At 39.9% G+C, this 25,098-nt stretch overlaps 1 long non-coding RNA gene across 1 annotated transcript; it reads left to right on the top strand.

The window, feature by feature from the left end:
- Nucleotides 1-1,817: 1,817 nt before the first annotated feature.
- Nucleotides 1,818-24,181, top strand: LOC114055039. The gene is made up of 3 exons (XR_003570644.1): nucleotides 1,818-2,072; nucleotides 22,122-22,297; nucleotides 24,130-24,181. It is a non-coding gene; the product is annotated as an uncharacterized LOC114055039 (long non-coding RNA).
- The last annotated feature ends 917 nt before the right edge of the window (nucleotides 24,182-25,098 follow it).

Raw genomic sequence — 25,098 nt, 5'->3', positions numbered from 1 at the left:
TTTTCACGCAGCTCTTGTTAAGTGTCACAGGACTTCTGTATTATCTTTAAAAAAAAATGCCAGCAGAAAAAGATGTTTTGAAACACATTATTTTTACACTGACATGTTTTTTATTTTTTGTTTTGGGTTTTTTTAATGTTTTGGTTAAGAGCTCTTCTCCTGTTGTCTGGAAAATAAATAGCTTTTATACAAAAATAGTGATTTTTTTCTCCCACTCTAAGAAGATGCATTCAAGGTCAGCTTTGATAGAGCACAGCTGTGTAACCTTGGACTAAGCTGCTGTGAAAACAGCTGATAGATGTCTGGTCTAGGGCAGGTCTCAGCTTGGGAACCATGTTCAGGATCAGGCACTTGCTCTCTGGAGATACACTGCAGACGTGCTGGGCTGGGGGTCATGCACTCCTGATCCTCACCTTACTTGGCCCTGACCCTGCTGCTGCCACTGGACTGTTCTGTCTGTTGTGTTTAGGGGCTGTGGGAATGGGCCCCTGCCATAAGGCCATGCTTCCTCCTGCCTTGCCATTCCCTTGGTTCCCTGCCCACTCACACTCACAGAGCAGCCTCATAGTTTCATCTCCCTGGTAAAACTGTAGGGGTGTCCACAAGTGTTATGATATTTGGATTTGCATACTAACAATTCAAAATACAGCTTCAAAATAGCAATGGCCTAGCTACCTACTCACTGTGTTGTTTCGGAAGGGACTAGGGAGCAAATTTGGGATGCCTTGTTGTAGGCAGGATAAAATATTGCTGAAAGCTTTGTCATTTGCTGCCATCCATCACTTGCAAAGTGCCCCAGCATCCTGACCACAAGTCTTTAACAATACAGCTAAGTGTGACCTACAGTAGGACCCCCAAAACTTCATTGTGCAGAACTGAATAACACATGGCCAGGCAGAATATGTGGCACAAATTATGGACAGCGAAAATAGCGTACTAATGGTCTTCAGATAGGAAAGAAAAATTTCAGCCAATATAAGGCCAACAGCAGAGGGAAAATTAAAACAATTGGGAAGCACAGAGAAGGCTAAAATCCACAATACTTATGTTGACATTTGAAAGACCATAGAAATGTGATGAGAGAAGACCAGACATGGACTGAGCTCAAAAGGGCCCTGCACTGAATTCACCTCACATTAAAATTCAGGAAAAGTTGCAGCTTATGTGCATGTTCCCATGTGGAAAGTTTACGGTGGCCAAGGATGTTGGGACAAGCTGAAAACAGAACCAGAGCTATGCTGCAGCACAGACTCAGCTGGCAAGAGGTCCTTCGTGAAAGCTGTCATTGTTGCCATCAGCCGTGTAGTCTAAGTGTGAAACATTGTGGCTGGTCTCAGTCTAATTCCTAGTGGTACACCCCAGATTTCTATCAAAATGAGTGCTAGTGAACTGTAGTTCCTGAAGAGATGGCACTGCAGGAGGACCATGATGACAGAACTGCTCTCCCTGGTGAGGGGGGATGTGCACTTGCAGGTCGTGCTGAAAGAACTCAGTGCATTTGCTCTATAAACAATTCACTTTTTGCTGTTTGCTGTTATCATCTTGACACTTATAGAAGCATGAAGTCCAAGCAAAAAAATGTTTTTCTAAGAGTACTGGAAGATTTCAGTTTATTTGTTACCTTCTTGCATGAGGTGACAAAAACCAACAAGTTCCCTTTCAGCTTTCTGAAAAGAACATCCAAGTTCAGTTCAGTAAAAATATTCTGGAAGCCAATCACCAACCTCTGAAAACAGGAGTATATAACTGAAATGGAGAACTCAAAAATCCTGATGGGTCACTTCCAACTCAGCATATTCTAAGTTTCTGTGGTTCTATGAAGTTGAAATGATTCCTGTTTCATATATACAGCCCAAAGTCCAGAAATATAATAAAGGGTAAGGAGGGAAGTGTATTATCTATCCATACTGTAAATTCACACACTGGAACTGATTCAGGACCAGCCTAACTCTTGCATCCCTGCCGACTTCTACATGGGTGTCAGGTAGGAAAAGCAAGGTCTTTTACTACACAGGCCAGGTGATTTTGCAGCTACTGTAGCCCACGTCAGAAGTAAAGGGAAAAGAGAAATGGTGAGTAAAATGTGCTTCCATTTACTACTTCTATTTATTTCCTTCCATTTCACTGTTTTGAGAGAGACATTTGCACTCCTCCACTGCTGTTCAATTCTTTAATAATTAATTGCACTGGGAGCCCCTGGTGGCCTAGAGGAAAGGCGCTGCACTGTCACTGCAGAGACCCGGGTTCGATTCCCGGTTAGGGCACTCCCCGGGCAGATGGAGCTCGCTAGCCCTGTAAGGCAATCCATCTACGTCCTGAGGACCTCGCTGCCACCGTCCAAGCGTGCTTGGCCCTGGCAGATGAACCTCAGGATTAAAGGGTGGGCTCAGCTCCGCGCAAACTGTGTCTCACCTAAAAAATCCAATGCGCAGGCTGGAAGGTGGAAAGACCTTCCCCGGTTTTTCGTTCGCGAAGAGACTGGCCATATACATATAATTGCACCAAGGCAAGACAAATTGAGGACTCCCATGGTTTGTCTATGTGAGGAAGTTGAAGTTAAGTAAGACTGTTGATTTTCTGCTAAATCAGTACATAGTCATGATGAGTGATATACTTGAATTCTTTTCAAAACCAACACCAAAAAAATATTGCAATACCACAAACTATTGTGAAACCATTAACTGGCTACACACGGGGTGAGGGAAGGCGGTGGGGTAAGGACAAGGAGGATTTTTTCCTTTATTTAACTTATTATACACCACTTCCATGTTTTCAAATCATCTGATTTTGTTGAGAGAGCAAAATTTGCTCTGTGGAGCTCCATTATCTGCTTCTCTGAGTTCTGGGACTGCATGCCCCTGCCTCCCCCCAAAAGCTTCTTAGCACGCTTCCCTCCTTGTCCTATCCCTTCTTCTGAGCTTCATGGATAGTATATGCATTTCAGAATGTCTTTGTTAGGGAGGACCTCTACCAGATAAGGTAGTAGAGGTGGGTTACCTCCTGTTAGAACTTTGCCACCATATTCCTACAGTGGAGGAGCTATGTTCAAGGTACCCCTTGAATGTTTCCCTGCACCAGTGAGGACAGACTGCAGAATTTGGTCCAAGCTACTTAGATCCCAGTCTAAATTTGCAGCTTTATGAATGTGACTAGCCCTGGAAAATGCAGAGTGACTCACACATCATTTCCAGGACTGAGATTAAAGTTAGTTCATGGAGAAGTGAAAGCTGAGTAAGACAACGATGACATGAGGATATTTGTTCATCAAAAATTCAGCATTTCAACTGAATTTTAAGGGAAAATGAGTGGTTTGAATTTGTGAATCATCTAATTTGTTAATATTTTTCTTTTCTTTCAAGGAGAATTGACTTAGACTATGTTGATTGTAGATAGGCTATTTTCATCCTGTTGCAAATCCCATTTCTACTGTTTTTCTGTTTGTGTAAAAGTGCACTCCTACACAGGAAAAAGGGGCCAAAGAAAGTAACTATATGGTTGGAAACTCATATTACTGATGAAGTGCAAGTACGCATGTGTTTATGTGTAAGTAGAGAACTACAGTGCACCTACATGGACAATAAAGACAAATTAGGGAGCCCCTGGTGGCCTAGGGGAAAGGCGCTGCACTGTCACTGCAGAGACATGGGTTTGATTCCCGGTTAGGACACTCCCCGGGCAGATGGAGCTCATTAGCCCTGTAAGGCAATCCATCTACGTCCTGAGGACCTCGCTGCCACCATCCAAACTTGCTTGGCCCCGGCAGACGAACCTCAGGATTAAAGGGTGGGCTCAGTTCCACGCACACTGTGTCTCACCTAAAAAATCCAATGCGCAGGCTGGAAGGTGGAAAGACCTTCCCCGGTTCTTCGTTCGCGAAGAGACTGGCCATTAAAGACAAATTAGTATAGATATACAAGGAAGATATATTTGACAGTCAGTACAATTAAATAAGAATCAGTGTTCTCAGATGGCAACTTCTATTTGCATAATACGAAAGCAGTTTTTCTAATGCGTTTAATTAGTGACTGAAATGCAAAAGCTAACACAGGAACTTTTGCAATAAACCAAGATAAATTCTAAATAGTGTGTTTCATTTAATTGCATCGGTAGCTGCAGTTATAGCTTTCAGTTTAGTATTTCAGACTAATTTGTTAACTGTCTTGCTATCCTATATGTTGTCTACCAGTGAGATTCTTTTTTTGTATGACAATGAATATCTAATCTTCATTCAGGTAATAGTATATATATATAGAAGTAATTGGCATAATGTGAGGAAATCCTGCTATAATCTGATGTAATTGGAAAACAATGAACCTCAAAAAAATGATTTTGTATATGCTTTGACACTGAAGGACAAAACACCCTACTGATTAAAAGTTAATGGGGTTTGGACAGATGTGGTTATTAATTTACGCCTTGTCCGCTTCTCTGCCAACACGCTGGTGATCCTCAATGTTTAAGCACAAGTTATACTTAGAGAGTCTCATGTCTGCAGCTTCTCTTTTTCAGAGACATATTTTAACTATTTCAGTGTTTGCCTAAAAAATCTTTGCAATTAAAGATCAAAGAAAAATTGGCATATTATTGGTAAAGGAAGGGTCCCCCTGCATAGGGGGTCCTATTGCAGTCTGCAGCAGGTCTGACTCAGCTGGAGGGTGTGCCTAACTAAGCTGTACTCCCTAAAGGCAGACCTGTTTATCCATTATGTGCACAGTGAAGCAGCATTAGCATGATACCTGCTTAACTGTCGCTAGTTCTGGGATTTGCTCACCTGTGGAAGCTGTTGGAGCCTTCTTCACAGCTAGTCAAGATTTGCAACAGAAGTTGTTATGACAGGAAAGCTGTAAATATTCAGGTTTTCTTCGCAAGTTGGAGATCTTTGGGGAACTTACTTCTCTCAGCATAGGATGATAAATCCATCTGCTTAGCTAAATATTGCATCAAATCTACCTGCTTTTGTGTTAGGGAGTCCCTGTGGATACATAAAGGCCTTCTGTCTTGAGTAGAGGAGCTATGGGGATATTGCTCCTTCATGGTCTATAGTTTGCAAAACTAAGGCTGAATCTCCCAGCTCTCTTGTCTGTTTGCAGTTGTAAGTGTCACAACCCGTGCATCACCCCTCTGTGATGGCAGGTAGGAAAGTGTCTCATGTAATAGCAGCACAGTGGGTACCTGTGGCTGCACCCCATCCTACACGCCTCTCTCGATCTCAGGGTTATGTTGAAAAAGACAATAATGAGTATTTTTAAGACTACCAGTATTTCTAAGTGTAAGAAGATAGGTATTGCATGCTATAGGTGGCATTTTATTTGCAGGCATCTCTGAAGTACTATCAGATTTGTCTGCAAGTGCCATGCAGCCAGAATGGTGCCAAGCATCATCTAAGTGCTGTTCAAAAGTAGGTGAAAGTCTTTAAGGGATAAGTGTAGAAATAAATCCTGATGAATGTAACTGAGTGGATCAGATAATTCTTAGAATGGTTCCAAACCTTTCAGTTATGTGTCTCTATAGCTAGATAAAAATGTGTCATCTAGTGTGTAGTGCACAAATGGAAGAGATAATTCTGTGCTGGCCACGAGTCTGAGTTAGACTACTACATGCCATTACTTAGCTAAATAAAGAAAATATGATAAGACAAAATTTTGCAACTCAGTACTTCCTGATGCTAAAAAGCTGTTTGCCTGAGGACGTGTTGGCAAGTGTTGCTGCAGGACTAGGACAGTTTGCTGCCTGCAGGCAAGTAGGGTCAAATTCAGCCTTCTATATTTGAGTGTAGCTCTCCTTCAATGAGAATACCCACCACGTGAACAGCGCAGAAATTTTGTCCTCAGTTAGAATGATATTTGTGAGGCTGTAATGTTGTGATTTTGGGAGTATTGGTTTTCTAGATAGAGTCAAATTAATCTGCCTGTGCATATGAGAACATTGTGAGTTAATGTGAATCATGAGATACTGTACGCTCTCATTCTGAACATTGTTGGTGAGATTGCTTTCTTTCAACCATTAAATTCTTAATTGTAAATAAAGGTAATGTACACTGAGACCACAGAACAGAGCTTCTGTTTGCCTGCTAGAAAACTGTAGGTATATTTGTTATTCAGTAAGCCTTTAGAAGCAAACACTGATGCTTATAGACCAACTCCACCTTGCATCAAGAAAATTGAATATAAACATGGTGGTGTCAGAGGGCAAAAGGGATGAACTTCCCCAAGTAGTTGGGAAGCATTTACATAGACAAACACTTGTACTTGATACTTGGAAGTGTGCATCTCTTACCATAAAACTATGAGGATTTCTTGGTAATCTAGCATCCTATGTTGTATAAAAGAGATGTCAGTGGTCTATGAAAGCATTAAAGTCATGGGAAGGGTGTAAAGGGCCTACTCTTTCTATTAGTAAAAGAATTAGAGAATTATTAGTGAGAATGTCAAGAAGTAGGCTAAGATGAGAGATGTTGGCTCTTTACAACATAGTGCACCCCATAAAAGGATAGTTTGGTAGGTAGGAGTTCACCTGGGCTCAAGGTATGACTGAAAATTTGGGGTGAAATGATACAGTAAGCATAACTAAGTATGTGGAAACTACTTCCATTTTAGGAAGATCCTGACATGAAAAGTGTGGGCAGCTAGGAGAGTCTTATAGGGTAATACTGCACACTGGCTTTTCTTTTCTACTCTTCCTCAGCCACAGGCTTAATGCTGCTGTTGAAGATAGGATGGTAAGACCTTTGAGCTCATTATTCAGAACTGTGATTCTGATGATGATAATGGGGTAATTGTTTTGTGGGGTGGCCAATATAGTGGTAAGAATAATCCTAGAAGTCTGATATGTAATTTATAGCAATAAAACAGAAATAAAAATTTAATGAATAATCATTTTCCCTCTACTTGTAGACTTATACTGATGCCACTTTGGTGTCTCCTAAGTCAAACAACTGAAAGAGAAAGGAATTTTAGCAAGAGTGTTCAAAAACTCTTTTCAGAAAGAGAAAATTGGCAGAAAATTTAGGAGAATCAACTGAAGATTATTTCTGATTACAATTACTAAAAAAAAAAAAAAAAAAAAACAACAAAAAAGGCAAGAAATAAGGGTAGCAAACTAAGAAATACAGACATTCCTCAACCATCACTGTGAATAGCGAAATAGTAAAAAGTTGTAAGCCAGACTTCTGAAACTGATCTCACATTATCCCAATTTGACATTTCATATCCTGTCAACTGAAATGACAGGATATGAAACGTCTGGACTAAAGACAGTCATCTGTTGATTTTGGGTGTACTTCTTTTGTGCATCCAGTGTTCACTGTAGTTCGAAGAGAAAGACTACAGGACAGCCAAGGGTTAATCAATAAAAATATTCAAAGCCATGTCGTGATGCAAAAGCAATAGTTCAGTTTGAAGGTGAACAGAACAAAGTCCCATCAAACCAGCTCTGGAAGAAAGTCCTTTCTCTGCTGCAGATGATGGAGCTAAAAGGAGAAAAAAAACCAGAGCAAATTAATGCAATGGAAAATTCAGCTGTTGTAGGATTATGACAGGGAAATGGAGGTGCAGCTCCAGCCATCTGTGCACACGACAAGGATACTTTCAGCACATGGGCAGATATTTACCACAAGGAAAAGGCACAGGCTACAGCAGAGCTCTTTGTCTTTCATGGTAAAGAGGAAGAGGGTAGCAAAGGAAAGCCTACTGAGAAAAGAAATAATTAAAGGGAGAAGCAAATACATTCTGCAAAGCAGAAATACACTTGAAGCCATGTAATCCTTGGCTTACATTTTGCTTCTCCTTTTGTCAGTTTCCCATAATTATTCTCTTATTCCTCCACTTTTATTGTTTACATGGCTTTTCTATCTCATGGGCTGTTTCTAGGCTGTGCAAGCACTTACATTGTGCAGTACTCATTTCCTTGCTTATATATTAGAAGAGAGTACTTTTCATTTTTATAGTAGTATTTGTAGTGAAGGAAGTAAAAACGTTTCATGGGGAAACACTAAGCTGTGCAGCAAAAGTGACCTCTTTGTCTGTAGGAGACAGAAGCTAGATTGTAAGTGCTTCTGGTTTACAAATGCCTGTGCTGGTATTTTTGTAATTGGGATATTGCAATAAAATGTGGCAGGGAAATGAGAGCACCTCATAAGATAACTGAAATGAAAGGATTGCTTCTTGCTGCTCGCGACTGGAGCAGTTATCAAACGAGATTGCACAGACTGCGTGGGACATAATGACAAATTCCTCGTGTGAAATATTTATTTAACTTAATCTCTATGGTTGATCTTTTGTGTCATCCTTATCACAGAAGTGCCTTGACTAGCCCAGCAAACAGCACAGTAGTTTTAAGAAGACTCCAGCTTGTTCCCTTCCTTTGCTGCACATGTCTTTGTAGCAGATATATCTACTTGCTCCTTTCCTCCTTACTTTGTGTCATCTGTGTTGGTTCTGTCAGATAGAAATATTTGTCAAAGTGGATTGAATTTAGGCAGAATTAAAATGACCTTTAGTTGTAGTCTAAGTCCTCTTTGTATCTCACACTCATATCCAAACAGTGACTTCACAGTGCTGAAAAATTGCCTTTTCTATAATAAGTGCAAATAAATACTATCATGCTACCACTTGTTGAATCCTCTAGAGAACAGCTCTCCCTAAAAAGGGAAAGGAATGGGTCCGAAGTGAGAAATGTGTCATTGCCTGAACACAGATGTTTTTTGCATGTGTGCAGAAATGGAGGGGGCAGGAATGGAAAGAAATTTCTGAACTAATCTAAGAATAGTTAGTCCAATATCAGAGGAAGATGATAACATGAGACAGATTTCTCACATTTCCTTATTTGCTATAGTGCAAAAATAACCAAGTGTTGATAATTGACTTTGTACTGACCTTAAAGAGAAATTCCTTAAAAAAAATTTCCATTCACTCTTCATTCCACATACTTGGAAAAAAAATATCATTTGGGTCCATCATCTCTGAGCTATGTTCAGAATTTCTTAGGCTTTTACCTAATTAATGCTGTTGTTTTCCAGTGAAGTGAGGTCTGTATGGGTAATTATGCCATGCAGTAGCTACATGAAATTTAAAAGCATTGTACTGAAAGTCAAACGTATGTCTATAGTGTAAATATTGCAAGGTAAATGAGTTTAACTGAGGGCAAAATTTCTTTAATATACCCACTGGACAAATTCATTGCTGAGTAATAGTACAACATAATGTACTTTTAAAATCAAAGCAAATTACAAGCTGGAATGAACATCTCTGTGAACGCTAAAACTCAGATTTGATTCAGACTATAGTATTTTATGTCCAGGGTCTTCCCAAGCTTAGTTCTACCTTTGTAAAATAGGCATGACTGATGCAGATATAGATTGAATATTTAATGGACTGTCCAATAGTCAGCACTTCCAATAGTATTTTTTTTGTGGGTGGTTTTTTTTGCCTTTTTTTTTGTTTGTTTGTTTGTTTGTTTTGTTTTGTTTTGTTTGTTTGTTTGCTTGTTTTTTTGGGTAAGAATTTGAATATATTTTTGGGTTGGAAGATGAAGTGATTGTGCGTATTGCCTCTATTTGGAATAAAACAGAAACAAACCAAAAATGGTTTGAGGACCACAGTAAAGAGGTTTATATTCAACTCTAGGATGCATAAAAATTGGCATAAAGACTCTTTCTTTCTGCCTTCAGTGCCATGGAATTTAAAGGAAAGAGCTTTAATGGGCAGCTGCAAACAATTACTAAACTTTTTAATGGAACTCTACAATGTTATGAATCTGCTCTGCTTCTTCAAAAGCACTGATTTTTATTATTTGGAAATAATTCCTTCCTTCTTCTTATAAGTAAAGCCTGTGTACCTGATTTGCTCAGAGACCAAAGACCAGTTTGTCAGAAGCCACCGTTACATTCAGATTTTGTCTTGGATGCAAAGAAAGAAGGGAAGCAAGAAACTGTTCCCCCATATGTTTTCATTTCCTCTCTCCATACACTTCTCTTATTTTTCTAGGTTTGCTTCAGTGTTCAGAATTTCAAAGCAGTGGAAACTGGCTACTGGTGTGGGAAAGAGGGAGAGTTGTGTGCTTTCAGCAGGAAAAATTCTACCCGTATAAACAACATGGCCTTTTCCACCTGAAAGGAACTGATTGAGAAACACTATCTGTAAGAGGTCTTCTGATCACTGGGTTGGGGAAGTCATGGTTAGGACTGAGTTAACAGAATGATTTCCTGAAAATGTTTAACCCCTTACAAAAGTTTGTAAACCCCAGGACTTGGGAAATGGATCTGTGAGCAACAAACCAAAACAAAATAGAAAGATCAGCATAAACTGTCAAGAGATAAAGAGTGTTTTTTGGGGAACATGAACAGCAGTAGTCTGATTCCTCACAAAGCCATTAATGACTTCGTGAAAGAGAAGAGAGGAACTTGCTGCATTCCAGACATGTCTGTAAATATTACACTAGTCTGTTTATTACTCAGTGGCCTAAAGTCACATTATATAGACTATTGAAGGTCAGCAATTATAAAGACTTCTAGTCACTAGTTAACTATTTGCTTTTCTTTCATTGCTACAGTAAAAGAGTAACTCAGAGTACTGATTAAACCATGTTATGCACAAGGGTCTGATAGACCAGAAATGACCACTCCACTAGGGACAGCAGATTGCAAAATGCAGAAAGAGGAGGGAATGGGAAACAGAAAATATAAGGCAATGGCTTGCTCCTCCCAAATGACCCTCTACAACTGAGCTAGAAAACTTACCAATTTCTAGCTGCAGATCCCCTGTAGAACTTTCCTTTCCTAGCTCTCCCATAGACCTTTTTTGAAACTTCTTGGTTTTATTTCACTGCAGAAACAAAACCTTCAAACAACTATCAAAACCTCATATTTTTCATGAAGCTGATGACGAACCTCAACAAGCTGAGATCTTTACATTATGGCCAGTGAGGCAACACAAAACAATTGACCAATGTATCACATGAATACAATCCATCAAACACTCAATCACATAAAGCACCAGCAATCCTTAGCTAGTAAGGACTTAATGCTTTAGCTAATGTGGGTTCACCATTAAATGGGAATAAACAAGGAAGGCCTTTGTATCATCTTACAAAAATTAACGCAATGATAAACAAAAATACGTGAGGACGATAAGACGAGAAGTAATGTGTTTCAGGGTCCAATTATATGTTCTTTTTTTGTTATGAAAGAGGTCATAGGCACACTGTATATGATTATTTTCATATAACATCAACTCCCTATATCTTCCTCGTGCCATATCTCTTTGTTTTAAGATGGTGAAAAATAATGGGCATCCACCAGAGTTGAGATACCAAAAAACTCCTCTCTAGTTAAGATTAAGAAAGATACAAGTATCTCTCCAGCAGTTTATGCCACTCTGTCATTAGTTAATTGTCTGTTTGCATTGTAAATTACTAGCCTGTGGTAACTGTAAACCCATGTTCCTATTGCTCTGTAAACCAACGCCCCTGCTTTGAGTTCCAGTATCCAAGTGGAATTAAAGAGAGTGCTCACAGAAGAGGATATAAATTACAAAAGCTTAAAAGCTCACTTAAGACAATTGTTTGTTTATGGACACCATTGTGCCTGATTTGTTGTGACAAAGCAGTTTCCTTTCAATCAAAATATATAGCATAAATCTGTCTGGGTGCATTTGTGGACTCTGACACACAGTCACTTTCAGATACCTCTGGGGTGGATCAGACATATCCATAACACAGCAAGGTAAAACTGTGTCTTAATGGTAGAATCTGCCCATGAGAACTTGGTATTGCACTGTTGCTCACTGGAGTAGTCTGTATTTGGAGAAATCTCGTTATTATTTCAAATAGAAATTCTTATGCGCACAGGACTGACTTATAAAAGGCTTTAGGGGTTTGGAAATAGTAAGTTCTTTTTCTACAGAGCTGACTTCAACAAGATAAAATTATAAATGGATATGTCACATGTGTAATATAACAAACAACCATTTATAGAAAATGAAACTATCTGCAGTTTAGGAAATGAAATTGTCATATTTGCCTCAATATTTATTTTCCGTAAATGTCTCAAACTCTCATTTGACTAAACTGAGAGTATTTGAAATACTAAATTTCTGTGTGCAGCCTGTTCCTCTCTTTGGAGAGTATTCAGACTGAGAAAGGAAAAGACAATTTGAAATTAGTGTCGTATTTCCACTGACAGGTATTTTAGGTAGATAAAAGTCAAATTTGGGGTTGCAATTAATGTTTTGCAAAAAATTTGCTGTCTGAATTAGGAAAAGTGCAGAAGTTCCTGAGACAGCTGTCCTCAACCAGGGATAGAATAGTGGTCCCAGGGTGACATTTAGGGAAAGTGAATTGCTCTGAAAGCCTTGGTGCTTCTGGGCTCCTTCAGGGTTCCTAATGAGTTTGTCTCATTAGTGCTCTTCTGTGTAAACTTGCTTTCCCCCCTGAAAGTGGCCTTAATACCCCTAACAAGGTTAAAATATATGAAGTGATTTTCAGGAAGTGACTTGGGGCTATAATCTTCAAGGAGAACTGAATGACACCTTTTTTCAGGGCATAGTTAACTTGTGATGGGTTTTGACAGAGAGCCTCCCTTAATTTGGAATTGCCTTGGGATTCCCATCCCACGAATTATTTGCCTACAGTTTTCTTCAGAAAGGATACATTACTCTTCTTTTGTTTGTTTGATTTCGGTTTTTTGATTGGCAGTTTTTGTTTTTGTTAGTGGGTTTTTTTTTTTTTTTTTCCTTATAAAAAAGCCTCCAGGAGGGGAGATAACATCAGCCGTTCCCTGTAATCAGGCAGGGCTTTCACCCAGGTGCTAAACAACCAGGCTGGTTGAGAGGGATCTGAGTCACCTCTTTTGCTACAGTAATAAATTTGGAGTAGTGGACAGAGGACTGTTCAGTGGGGAGAAAGGGAAAGATCAGGTTTAATGTCTTCAAAGGGAGGTATTCCTCTTTCTATGGATGCATGAAATTCCAGGGAGAAGTAGGGGCACTTGAATCTCTGGGTTGGCAGAAAAGAGTTCCATCTGCTGTGGAAAATGCGGGCTTGATTTTCCAGGTTCAGAGGAGGAATCTGGGGACAGGCTGCTGCCAGTGTGCTCTACCTTTGGAGCCTTTGATTGAAAGTGAATATTGTCCTATCTCTTTGTAACCATGTTTTATGCAGACTCTGATATTCTGCTGTGTTCAGATAATGTCTAGGTTAAGGTCTGCTCACAAAAGAAATCTATGCTCAAGGGAAATGTAGAGTGCTGAATGACTCAAACTCGTTGAGATGACTTTTTTAGCCATGGTGAAAAACAGAAGTTTAATTGCTTGAAGTGTATCAATGGGAGAAACTAGATTAACTACAGATTCTTCACTTGGAAGCAACAAAGTATGGATTTTGAGGAGACTGGGTTTGTCACTGGAGCTTCTGTCTGCTGAGAAGATAGTGCAAAGCAGATTTCGCTAGCTAGTGGCTCCACTCTGACTTCTCAGATAGATGCAGTTGGCACATTGAAAGCTGACTCATAAGGGCAGCCACAGCCTCTCTGGGAGTTCCAAAATCAGTTGTTGTTTGTGGGCATAGCAGAATGTGCACAGTGAGTCCCACATTTTGTGAGAACCCTTGTAAAACCACAGAAAAGGGAAGGGGAAGTGGCACTTTTTAGCAGTGTTGGCAAGTGTGACTGATTCCCGACAAACTTCTCTTGTTGCTGCCCTTATCTTGGGAGATAGAGTCAGGCCAGTTGTGTGGCATGTACAGAGATGGTCTGTACCTCCTGGCACACAGGCATATATACAGGGCTATTGCTCAAGTGTCAGAGGTTAACTCAGATGTCAGATATGATGCTTGCTTACAGCCTAGCTGGTCTGCATGAGCTGTGTGCGTGAGTCCAGGTCTGACACGCCAGGCAGCTGAGGCAAATATAAAAAGTCTCCAGATTCTGTCAGTCAATCCACCAGCTGCAGAGGTAATTAAAACATTCTAAGTTCACTTTGGAACAAAGGTGCTACAAAGCTGCAAATGTTTGCAGCTGTCATGAACTAACAATCTTGTCTTCGGTGAGGCTTAAGTTCACTTCAGTACACGGTTCCATGCCATTTCCCGCTCAAGTTATTCCATGGAGAAATACACTACTGAGCTATTTTAAGACTTGTTGCTAGATCCTAACTACTAAAAAAAACCCCAAGAATTAGAAAATTGCATGATGTACTCATTCCTTGCAATTAGTAGTGTCATTAGCAAAATACAATTCACGACTTCTGGATCAATTCTGTGGGTCTGTACTAAGCAAATTCCTCCTGAAAGCAAAAGCACAAATTCTGAATTAAGCTTATAATATTATCATCTCTATTGTCAGTTAGGGTAAACAAACATTAATTTAAGGTGACATGGATACATGTGCCAATATGCCTGAATCTCTATGTACAATACAAACTACTTCAACTTTTGTGATTTTAAAAACTCCAATCTCTTTCACTATTGTTTGCAACTGTGAATGTGTTCCTGTCAGACACAATTATTCCTGATTCATCAAAAATGAATTATTTGTAACAAGTGATGAAATTAGTAAAGAACTTATTTGCATTAGGCAGCTTATATTTGCAAAAAATGCCTTAAAAAACCCTTCCAAAAGCAAATGTATTCTGCAAAAAGGAAACAGCAGAAGCATCCTGTGTTTCTCTGCAGTTCAGCAGTACTCATTGCCAACACCAACATCATATACTTTCCGAACTATGTTTTTCTCATTCTTGTGCTGTGCCTTTTGAGGTTACTTCAGGAAAGCCAGTTTGGTGTCAAAGTCCTCCATACACGTTGGTGACATGAATTTGGATGTTTTTCTTCCTTGTTTGTCCTTGGAAAAGCAATTGCAAAACCGTTATCAAGTTATCAGTCTCACAGGTAAAGAAAGGGACATAATAAACCCTCTTTTTCAACTTTTCAGGAACTGTGAAGAACACCATAACATCCAGGTAGTAGAATAACAGTGTAAGAAATCATTTACACACAGAAATGTCTAATGGCTGAGAAGTGACAATAAAGTGTTTCTACCATGTGTGAGCTGCTTGTTTTGATGAGAACATATTTTGAAATGCTTTAAAGATCCCTCAAGGATGGATTTGTTTTTGATGTTGCAAGAATCCTTCGTGGCTGCCCTTTGCACAAGAACCTGATGTATTATTGATGATGGGAAATCCTTGCTTCTGAGAAAGTCTTGGAAGGACATTTCAAGTGTTTGGGTTGGATTTTCTTTTTTTTTTTTTTTTTTTTTTTGTGAAATTAGTTTAGATCATACGACCCGCAGAACAACTCCGGCAGAAAAGGCAAGCTTCAGAAAAGAGATGAGCTTGCTTAATTTGCAATGGCATTTTTCCATTGTTTTGCTGGTTTAATTCTGTTCAAATCATTCATATGGGATTGAAGTAACAAAATAGCTAATCAGGTTGGGTAAGAGATCTAGCTTTATACTATAATGCAAGTAAAATGCACTAGTGAAGAGATGAAAAAAGGTCAGATGGAAAACTCTTTAAAATTAGAATTCTAGAGTGTTTTACGTGAGTTTGGTGGAATTATTCTCAAGGCAGAATCAGAGATTCAAAATTCCACACAAGATTTTTTTTTTTAATCTCTTCAGAATCTACCTATTGATTTCTAAAACTGTGACCATTACAACTAATGCCTATTCAGACAATTCAGACTTTTCATTTCATTTGGATTATGAATTATTTCATTCATTTTACCTCCCATCTCAGACTTTAAATGAAATTTCATTGCGCTGTGTTTTCAGTCATGTCACACTGTAATATACCTACTTCCACATTTTCTCTTTATATTTAATGGTAACTACTATAGGACTAATGATTGTAGGCATCTTCAAAAATTATATCTACAATATCAGGCTATTGTTTTGAGGAAAAGGAGAAAATATATTAAGACTAACACAAGTTTCTTTTTGAACTGCCACAACCGCATTTAATTCAGACTGGTTCTGGATTAGTACAAGTCGCCTTGGAGGTGTTAGATGCCTTGTCTAACTTGAAATTTTGTCAGTCACCAAAATTCATTGTCCCTTGAGGCAAATATTAACCTAGCCTTCATCTAGCAACTTTATTTACTTTTTATATCTATAAACCTTGATGTTTAATCATTCCTGTTAAGTCAGTGTCAGTTCAGTATCTCAGAGGACATACTGTTACTGAGAAGACTAAATTTTAGATCTCCTTTTTTACTGAAATGCAGTGGTAAGGTGTCTTTCTGTGATGTTAACAAATATTTGGAGACCTTATTGACAATTGCTCTCCAAGTGCGTGCTACAAATTTATAAGTAGTCTTCATTAGGAATGTGAATTGCTCTGTCAGCTTTATTTTTCTGTGAGTGGTGGAGAATAATATAAAGCTACATGGAGACAACTCTTGCTGTGCTGTGGGTGTTGCCAGGTTAGGCAGCTCCAGGTGGCTGCTTGAGGGCCACTTTCTTTCTCAGCTTAGTTTCCGTGGCCTCCTCAAGCTTTCTCTGATCTGTGGAAGCACATACTCCTTTAAATGGAGAGACGGACTCTAACCAAGGAACTCAGATTTAACCACAGCAGCTTTGCTCTCACTTGGTATGGAGTGCACTGTTGGAGCTCAGCATTACAGGCACATAGTCCCTCCTTTCAGACACCCCAGTCCCTCATAGATACCAATTCTGATACCCCTATCAGCCAAACAAGGGCCCAAGACTGTAAAACATATGCCTTCTTGTATCACTTGTGTAAGCAGCTGCATTCAAGCATCAGCCATGTTGCCCTTAACTATGTCCCCTAAAAAAAAAAAAAAAAGAAGTGTACAAAATAAAAGAATTAGGAAGGTAGTCATAATTTAGGTTAATAGCAGGACATAACAGATAAATGTGACAGGAATTAGGGCATTTATAGGAGTGTAAATATGAAAGAAAACTGCTTGGAGAGTTACACAGAAATGTAAGCGAACGCTAGCGTTTAGAATCCAATCTGCTTTAACTCTTTATCTCTTTTGGGATATGTGTGTCATTCTCTCAAGAACAAAAAGCTAACTCATTGTTGTATCATTTCACATTTTATATAGGTGACCACCATTTGGTGGTGTATGGATGGGAACAAATGCAAGATGTATTTAAATGAAATGCATTGTACCCATAGATAGAACAAATATTTGTTTAACCACAGATAAGACTAGAAAGGGTCTATTTGCTGACAGTGCTAATGGAAACATCTGGGCCCACATTTGCAGTGTCAGTCAGCTCTGTTTCATTCAGCCACTGATTTCAATAAAATCTGTTGTAATTTCTGATCTTGTGAAAATTGTATTTTTATTAAGGCTGAAGAGAAGAAACTATGGTCCACTTCCAATCAGGTACAAAGTCTTCATCTATAAAATCTAAAATGATAGTTGAAAGGAGACAAGTATAATTATTTCCATTTTACAAATGGGAAAATAGAGGGAAATCAATTAGATTACCCAAATTGTCACATAAGCACATCACTGATATAATTTCCTTCCTTCCATATACAGACCCAAAGCCTGGCATAGTCACATAACATTACTGTAATCATGTTGTTGTTTGAGACATCAGCCTTGTTTTTCTCAGGTGTTGAACAATTTCCCCTCTATATTTAAATTATTTCTACTGAGATGTGAATGATTTGTGTCCTAAAGGTATTCCAAGGTGTCTGTTTCACCATCAAGTCAGTGAGAAGCACTGTGAAATGGGAAACAAATACCATGCATTAGGGTAATCTGAAGCAACCTTGATCTTCTTTTCACTTTTCTCTCTTTTTTATTTTTTCTTGGTTTATGTTTTAAAATTTTATCCTTTTTTTCCCCTATACATCTCTTTGTCTCTTCCCCTTTTCCTTCTCTCCTTCTGTCTTGAAGCTAGCATAAGTACAGCTGCTAATAATACAAGATTTGTTCACCTAAATATTTAACCAGGGATTCTTTCCAGTAGACAGGAGGAAGAACACTGTCTACAGAGCATGTTGTGCCAGCTCTCGTAAGACATTCCTTGTTATTTTTCAGCAGCCAGCATAATGATGTGGTTGAATAACATCAAATGAAGTGAGATGAATATCCTTGTCCTGCACGCCTTTGGCTGAGTCACAGGACCCTTTTCATGAGAGCAAAAGCATTTTACAAAAATCCTTTTACTCTGTCAACATATATAGCAGGTGACTATTTGTTCTTCTGTAGTTCATTCTAAGGTTAGCAGTTCATTAATTCTCAAGGATTCTGTACAAAAAGTTAAAAATTATTTGCGGAATCTGCAAACAGATAAAAAAGCAGCAAAATAACAACATGCAAACTATCATTTTTGAGAGGAAATAAGTAAAAATATCAATTCAAATTTATTTCAATTTTAGAACAAACTAGTAATGGTATTTTCTTTAATAAAATACCTTTTAAAGTATTTCAGTAGCTGTAATTCTCCACTGTTAAGTTACACTGCTACAGGTGAACAAAAGAAAGTGAAGGGAACTTTTGAAACCTGAGTTTTCTAATACCAACACATTATTAAATTATGATGTTCCCTGTGGACACATATGGATTTATTCCTGGCTTTATAGCACCCAGACTGCATTACAGCTTTAACTTCTTGGTTGCCTCTGTTGCCTCAGTGCCATGCTAAACTGGGACCTCACCCTGCTGTGAGAGACATCTCCTGAGGTAACGTCTGTATCCTGCTCTTGCTGGGAAGGAAGAGGACCAGAGCACTTACTCTGCTTGTGTGCCTTCCAGGGTGTTGGGACAGTGCAGAGTGCTCAAGGGTGATTATGTGTTGCCAGTCCGAACAACACTCACTCATGCTGTCTCCATGAGGGCAGGGACATCTAGCTCTTGGGCTGCTCTCATGCTTCACTTTGCAGGCACAAAATGGAAAGGCTTTATACTTTCTGCTCTCTATTTTCCATGATTCAGGATTTATTTTGGAATGGTGAATCTCCTTCTTTGTTTTATGAATTCTGAGGATGTTTTATACGTTTCATGCTTGTTATAATTCCTCTTACTGAAACATTCCTCTTGCTGAAACCAGTGGAAACCTTTCTGTCAACTTAGCAAAGAGGAGACTTGTGCCAGTGACTTCCTTCCTGCACTTCTGTTTTGTTATTTGACCAGTTTTTTCCTCCTACTGAGAAACAGTAAATGGGGTAACATCAGACTGGTGACCTGTCACCAGTGGGGTTCCACAGAGCTCCACCTTTGGCCCTGTGCTCTTCAACATCTTCATAAATTACTTGGATGAAGGACTGGAAGGGATATTAAGCAAGTTTGCAGATGACAGAAAACTCAGTGAAGCTTTTAATTCCTTTGAAGGCAAGGAGGCCCTGCAGAGAGACCTCCACAAATCAGAGGACTGGGCAATCACCAACCATATGAAGTTCAACAAGGAAAAGTACTGGATTCTGCAGCTAGGGTGGTGCAACCCTGGATGTTGGTACAGACTGGGGAATGAGATGCAGGAAAGCAGTGCCATGGAAAGGGACCTGGGGGCCCTGGTCGATGGCAAGTTTAATCTGAATCAGCAGTGCCCTGGCAGCCGGGAGAGCCAACCCTGTCCTGGGGGGCATCAGGCAAAGCATCACCAGCTGGTCGAGGGAGGGGATTGTCCTGCTCTGCTCTGCACTGGGGCTGCCTCACCTTGAATATTGTGTGTAGTTTGGGGCACTGCAACATAAAAAGACATTAAGCTCTTAGATAGTGTCCAAAGGAGGGCAGCAAAGATGGTGAAAAACCTTGAGGGGAAGCTGTGTGAGGAGTGGCTGAGGGCACTTGGTCTGTTCAGCCTGGAGGAGACTGCGTGGAGACCTCGTACAAGTTACAACTTCGTTGAGAGGGGAAGAGGAGGGGCAGGCACTGATCTCTTCTCTGTGGTGACAAGTGACAGGACCTGAGGGAGTGGCTGAAGTTGTATCAGTGAGATTAGGTTGGATATTGGAAAAAGGTTCTTCTCCCAGAGAAGAACACTGGAACAGGCACTGGAAGAGGCTCCCCAGGAAGTTGTCACAACACCAAGCCTGAATAGAGTTCAAGAAGTGTTTGGATAATACTCTCAGGCACATGGTGTGAATCTTGGGGCTGGTCCTGTGCAGGGCCAGGAGTGGGACTCAATGATTCTTGTGGGTCCCTTCCAACTTGGCATATCCTGTGATTTTGTGAAATGTTCCAGACCACTGTAGTAACCTCAAAACCTTTTACATCACTAAGTAGTACCAGTATCTGCTATCTGTATCTGTCACTTTAAATGACAATCTTATTTAGCAACAAGGAAACATGATTGCCTCTTCATTCCTGTCGTTTTCCACTGATTGAATGACTGAAGTATGAAGATCTGGAAGTGTTGCAACATCCTGGTGTTGCTGCCTGCCTACATCTGGCCTGTTTGCCAACAGTGAAGAAGGTTAAAGGCAAATTTGATGACTCAGTGTTGGGGGTGGATTGGACAGTGGAACTGGTGAGGAGTGAGAAAGATGGCTGTGGCTCAAGCCTCGTTCTTTGGATGGAGCTGACTTTTTATTTTGCTGCAATTAGCACTTGGGGGGTGAGATTGGGCAACATTGCCCATCCTAGCACCACTATGAGTTGTTTCCAACTCCTCCAGAACTCTGTGGAATTTCAGTATCAGTTTCTGTGGCATGTTCGCATATGTCAATAAGTGCCTCCAAAACTAACAAAAGAGGAGTCAGGGCAGGGAAGCGGAGGAAGAAAAGACAAGGAAGAGAGCCAGATAAATATTCCTGCCAAATTTTGCTAGAGCTGTGTGACTGGCTCTGTTATTCAGGTCCCATGGCATTTACTGGTGGGCTGTAAGAATACAGGGGTCTAATTATTAGCACCAAGGGCATATGGTTGCTGGATGACCAGCTGGGAAATGCAAATGAAATACTAAAAATAAACCAGTATTTTTTTCTCATCAAGGGTCTCTCTGACAGATAGGCCTTGTATTGTGGGCTGGATACAGCGGGGGCTGTGATGTTCTCAGTAAGAGAAAGATAAAGCAGGAGAAAAGAATGGGAAAGTGGTAGCCTTATCATTAGATGCTCAGTATTTGAGTTCAGCAAAAATAGCCATCTTGTAAGGGAGGGAGGTGATATATATCAGAAAATCTATCTGACCTGTCTATTTTCACTGCCATCATCCAAGGTGAGGGGCTGACAGGCCTATGGTGTCTGGAAGGATTAAGTCAGAAAGCTGGTGGTTGTTGGGCAGTAGGAGAGTTTGCAGGGGCTGCAAGAACCCCAGAAGACATAGGAGCCTGGAAGGAACATGGGCTGCACAGGGAAAAGGAGCTGCTAGGGAACTTAAGCTCTGAAAGAAGTCTCACACTCCTATCCTCTCTCACCACATTCCTTGCATAAGCAGGCAGCAGCCTGCTCCTTTCTCTGTCCTGGTTTCCTGTGTGCAAAGCTTTTCTTGGCTGGATATGCTCCTGCATGGTTAGTGCTCTCAGGCCACCTGGGTTCTGGGGACGGGTTGCTACTGCAAAGTCTTTCCTCAGGCTCTGTCACAAGATCATTATATTTTGACCCTGGTGCCTTGACACACATCTTGCCTTGGTCTGTAAAGTTCTGACAGACATGTATTTAACACCTGAAATAGAACATGTTCACATTCGTTTAGGTAGATCTGAGCAGATTTTTTGAATAAGTGTAGTACTTTTCCTATGTCTGGTAAAATATTTTCCTCCATGTCCTAGTTTCCCTTTATTATTTTAGTATACTTTATAATTTAGAAGCAAAAGCACTAGCATGCAGGCATAAGGATGTCATATGCCGGGGAAGGGGCTTCTGCAATAATACTGATCCCTTCCACACCATTTTTCTCATCTGAACGCACCATATACCTCTTGTCCCTCCATGCCAAAGCTCCCTTGCTACCTGGAAGTGTCTTGCTGCTACAGCAAAATTAAGCACTGTCACCACTGGTATAAAGACTAATTGTGAGTATTTCACACTTGCACAAGTTTAGGTACTGTGATTAACCATTACCCTTAGGTAGGGTGAAGAAGTATGATGTTGCACTTGAAACTGGTTTGAGACCAGTGTCTGCATCCTGTAAAAATCAGGGCCTCCCAGATGAAGTTTACATGAGTGTATGTGGGTAAACCTTTCTAACCTGACTCCTCTCAGATGAGATTCCAGCCTGGTGCACAGAGGAACATTGCTGTTACCCTCTGAAATTCTGGGTTGCCAGGCAGATGTATGACAAACCATCAGCCTCCTCTCATGTGTCCACCAGCTTGTCCTGCTATCCCAGCCCCTGCAGCCACAGATCCCCATGCTCTGAGGACCTTCAGTAAGACTTGGTTAGTGTGGTCCTCATCTCTTCCCTGTTACCTGCCCTTTGAAATGATTTCCCACTTGGAGTCATCACGTGGCAATATACAGTACTGATAATTGAATGAAGTGCATGTAACTCCACCTGCTTTTGATTCGAAGATCACATCAGTGCTAATTAGGCTCAAGAAATAAGCAAATCCAATCATTGATAGGTGCTTGCTGCGCTGCAGTATCACAGATAGTTTTCCTTTGCAGCCTGATCATTTAATCTTTCTCTTACCCTTTTCCATAGTAGTGCTGATCAAGCAAAACAACTCAGACGGTTAGCAAGAGGAAGCCACCATTATTTACATTAAATTTTGACCAAGTGAATGCCCTGATAAACCAGGTCACAGAGGACATAGATCCTGCTTGGTTTTTCCGTGCAGGTTCTCTTCTTCATCACAAAGGATATTTACAAATATACCATTCTTTCTACATGTAAATGACATTTCTAAGAACCCAACAAGTTCAAATTAATGTCTGGAATTCTTCTAAGAGGAAATATTTAGTATCAGACAGAGGAGATTGTGGAGATTAATGTATTCTCAGTAGAATATTGGCTGTTAATAAGAGTTATGCCTTATTCCAAACAGCTGCAAGTAACAACAGCAAAGATGATGTGGGCTTCCTGAACCAGCAATAGCAGTTGGTGAAGGAATAATGGGCCTTCCTGTGGCAAAATGAAGTCCTGTAGATTTTGCAAAAAAATGCCTTTTTCAATTCTTTTCTTTACACAGATAATTGCTCCATACATGGCCTGTGCTAATACTCAAATGTACCTTAACTATATTTTGCACTATAAGTAAATTAATTTTTTGAAAAGGAATATTTCACCTCACACTCTTGCATTGCTATTAAACTTGCACCATATTTTCATCTCTGTTGAGCAAAACTGAGAGCACAGACCATAGAAGGGCCAGTGCCAACCACATAGCCATGGACCTGCTTGAAGTCCAAGTCTCAGTAGCAAGTCAGAGCACAGCTAAGCTACGTGTGGGTTTTAGCTGAGCATTCACTGGCAGAACCCTGATGGACAGCAATATGGATGTATTTAGCATCCATACTCTCTCTCCTACCTCTTAGGAGGAACTGTTACAGAGGATTAACTTGAGGACCAGGTTGAAAAAATCAGAACTTAAAGTATATTCCGTATTGAAGGTTTTGTCACAGGATATAGGACCCTGTAGCGTATGGTGAAAAACTGCACCTTAAAGTGTTATGTGACATTGGATGGACAACTCTCTTCTTCCTGCACTGAGCTGGTACTGGGAAAGACTTTTGTCTTTGGCTATGGCTTTAGATGAGGCCATGGGGAAAATCCCAAACTCCACTAAGACTTGGGACAGTGTGGTATCTGCAGGTTTTTCACCTTGAGGCAGTCTGTGAATCCCAGGGCTGTCAAAGGCTATGACTCTTCATGACTTCTCAGTGATTAAAGACTGGTTACTACTTTGCTTATCAACAAAAATATAATGAAAAAAAATAAAAAAATGTCATGTAGGACTTTAAATAAACAAACAAGTATTTTGAAGTGAGAGGCCAACCAAATCCATGACCCTGAGATTAGCTCAGTTGGTTAAAACTTGGTGCTAGTAACAACAAGGTCATGTGTTCAGTCCTCTGTATGGGCCATTCACTTAAGTGTTGGACTTGATCCTTGTGGGTCCCTCTCAACCCTGAATATTCTGTGATTCTGTGGTATTCAGAATCTGAAATACAAAGCTTTCTGTACACACTCTGTAGGTATGAAACCAACATTCTAAGTCTCTTACGTAAGAATCATAGGAATAATTTTGTTTTTATGTTCTCTCCACAGAAAACTGCGTTTTAAGGGATGATCTAAAAAAATGCTCATAGTTGTACATGGGTGAGTAGATGGCTGAACTAAAAAAACATGTGATTAAGCTTCTTTCCGCTGTGCTGTAGAGTAGAACATCATAAATCCAAACAATCTGGAATCACATCATCATTTGGATAAGTAAAAGTTTTCTTGTGGCAATGCTTGCTTTTGAAAGGTGTATTCTTCCAATGTACTATTGAGATTTTCTTCTGGAAGCAAGTATTCTCACAAAATTCAGAACAGATACAATAATTTCAAAGTTATGCCTTAAAATTTTCTTTGAAGAGTAGTCCCAAAGTAGTAAGGGTAGCAGGAGCAGCAGAACCAACTGTAAATCAGTATTATGCTACTCATTTGGCTTAATGAGGTCAGAGCAATCTCGTACCATTGTTCTGTCCCCAAATTTAATTCTGGAATAATCCCTACATTTATTTTTTTTGACCTTGCAAAACTTGTTCTACATTGCATCTCTGGGGGATCAGTGATTCAGAAGAGATGTCCTTTTTAAATCCGAGGTTTCTGCTGCAACAGTTGTGTCTTCTCAAGACTTTTTAGAGAGCAACACGACAGTGAGTGAGTTGTTTCATATATGTAGAACCCCAATATTTTGATTTAATAATTCCCAGAGAGTTCTCAGAGGAGAAATACTAAGCATTTTCTTAGGAGAACAAAATTAAAATACACATAAAAAGCTGGTTATGACTTCAGAAGATGAGGTCTTTGGCAATTATACTAGTTTAATTATACCAGTTAATGCATCATCCCTTCAGATGTTCCAACACAACTGCTGATGAATCAGACTGAGGAAATCATCAGCTTCAGAAAACACATTTTTTGGGAGTGTTTCTAAAAATGAGATATGCTTATTAGCTGGTTCATAGTGCCTTATGGCATTACTGCACAAACAGCTATACCAGTACAGCTGAGGAAGGTGGCAAAGTGTGG

This window comes from Empidonax traillii, unplaced genomic scaffold (genome assembly GCF_003031625.1).
Source record: "Empidonax traillii isolate 1590-97213 ecotype Southwest subspecies unplaced genomic scaffold, ASM303162v1 scaffold44:size1908036, whole genome shotgun sequence".
NCBI classification, from domain to species: Eukaryota; Metazoa; Chordata; class Aves; order Passeriformes; family Tyrannidae; genus Empidonax; species Empidonax traillii.
This window is presented reverse-complemented; position numbering and strand designations above follow the sequence as displayed.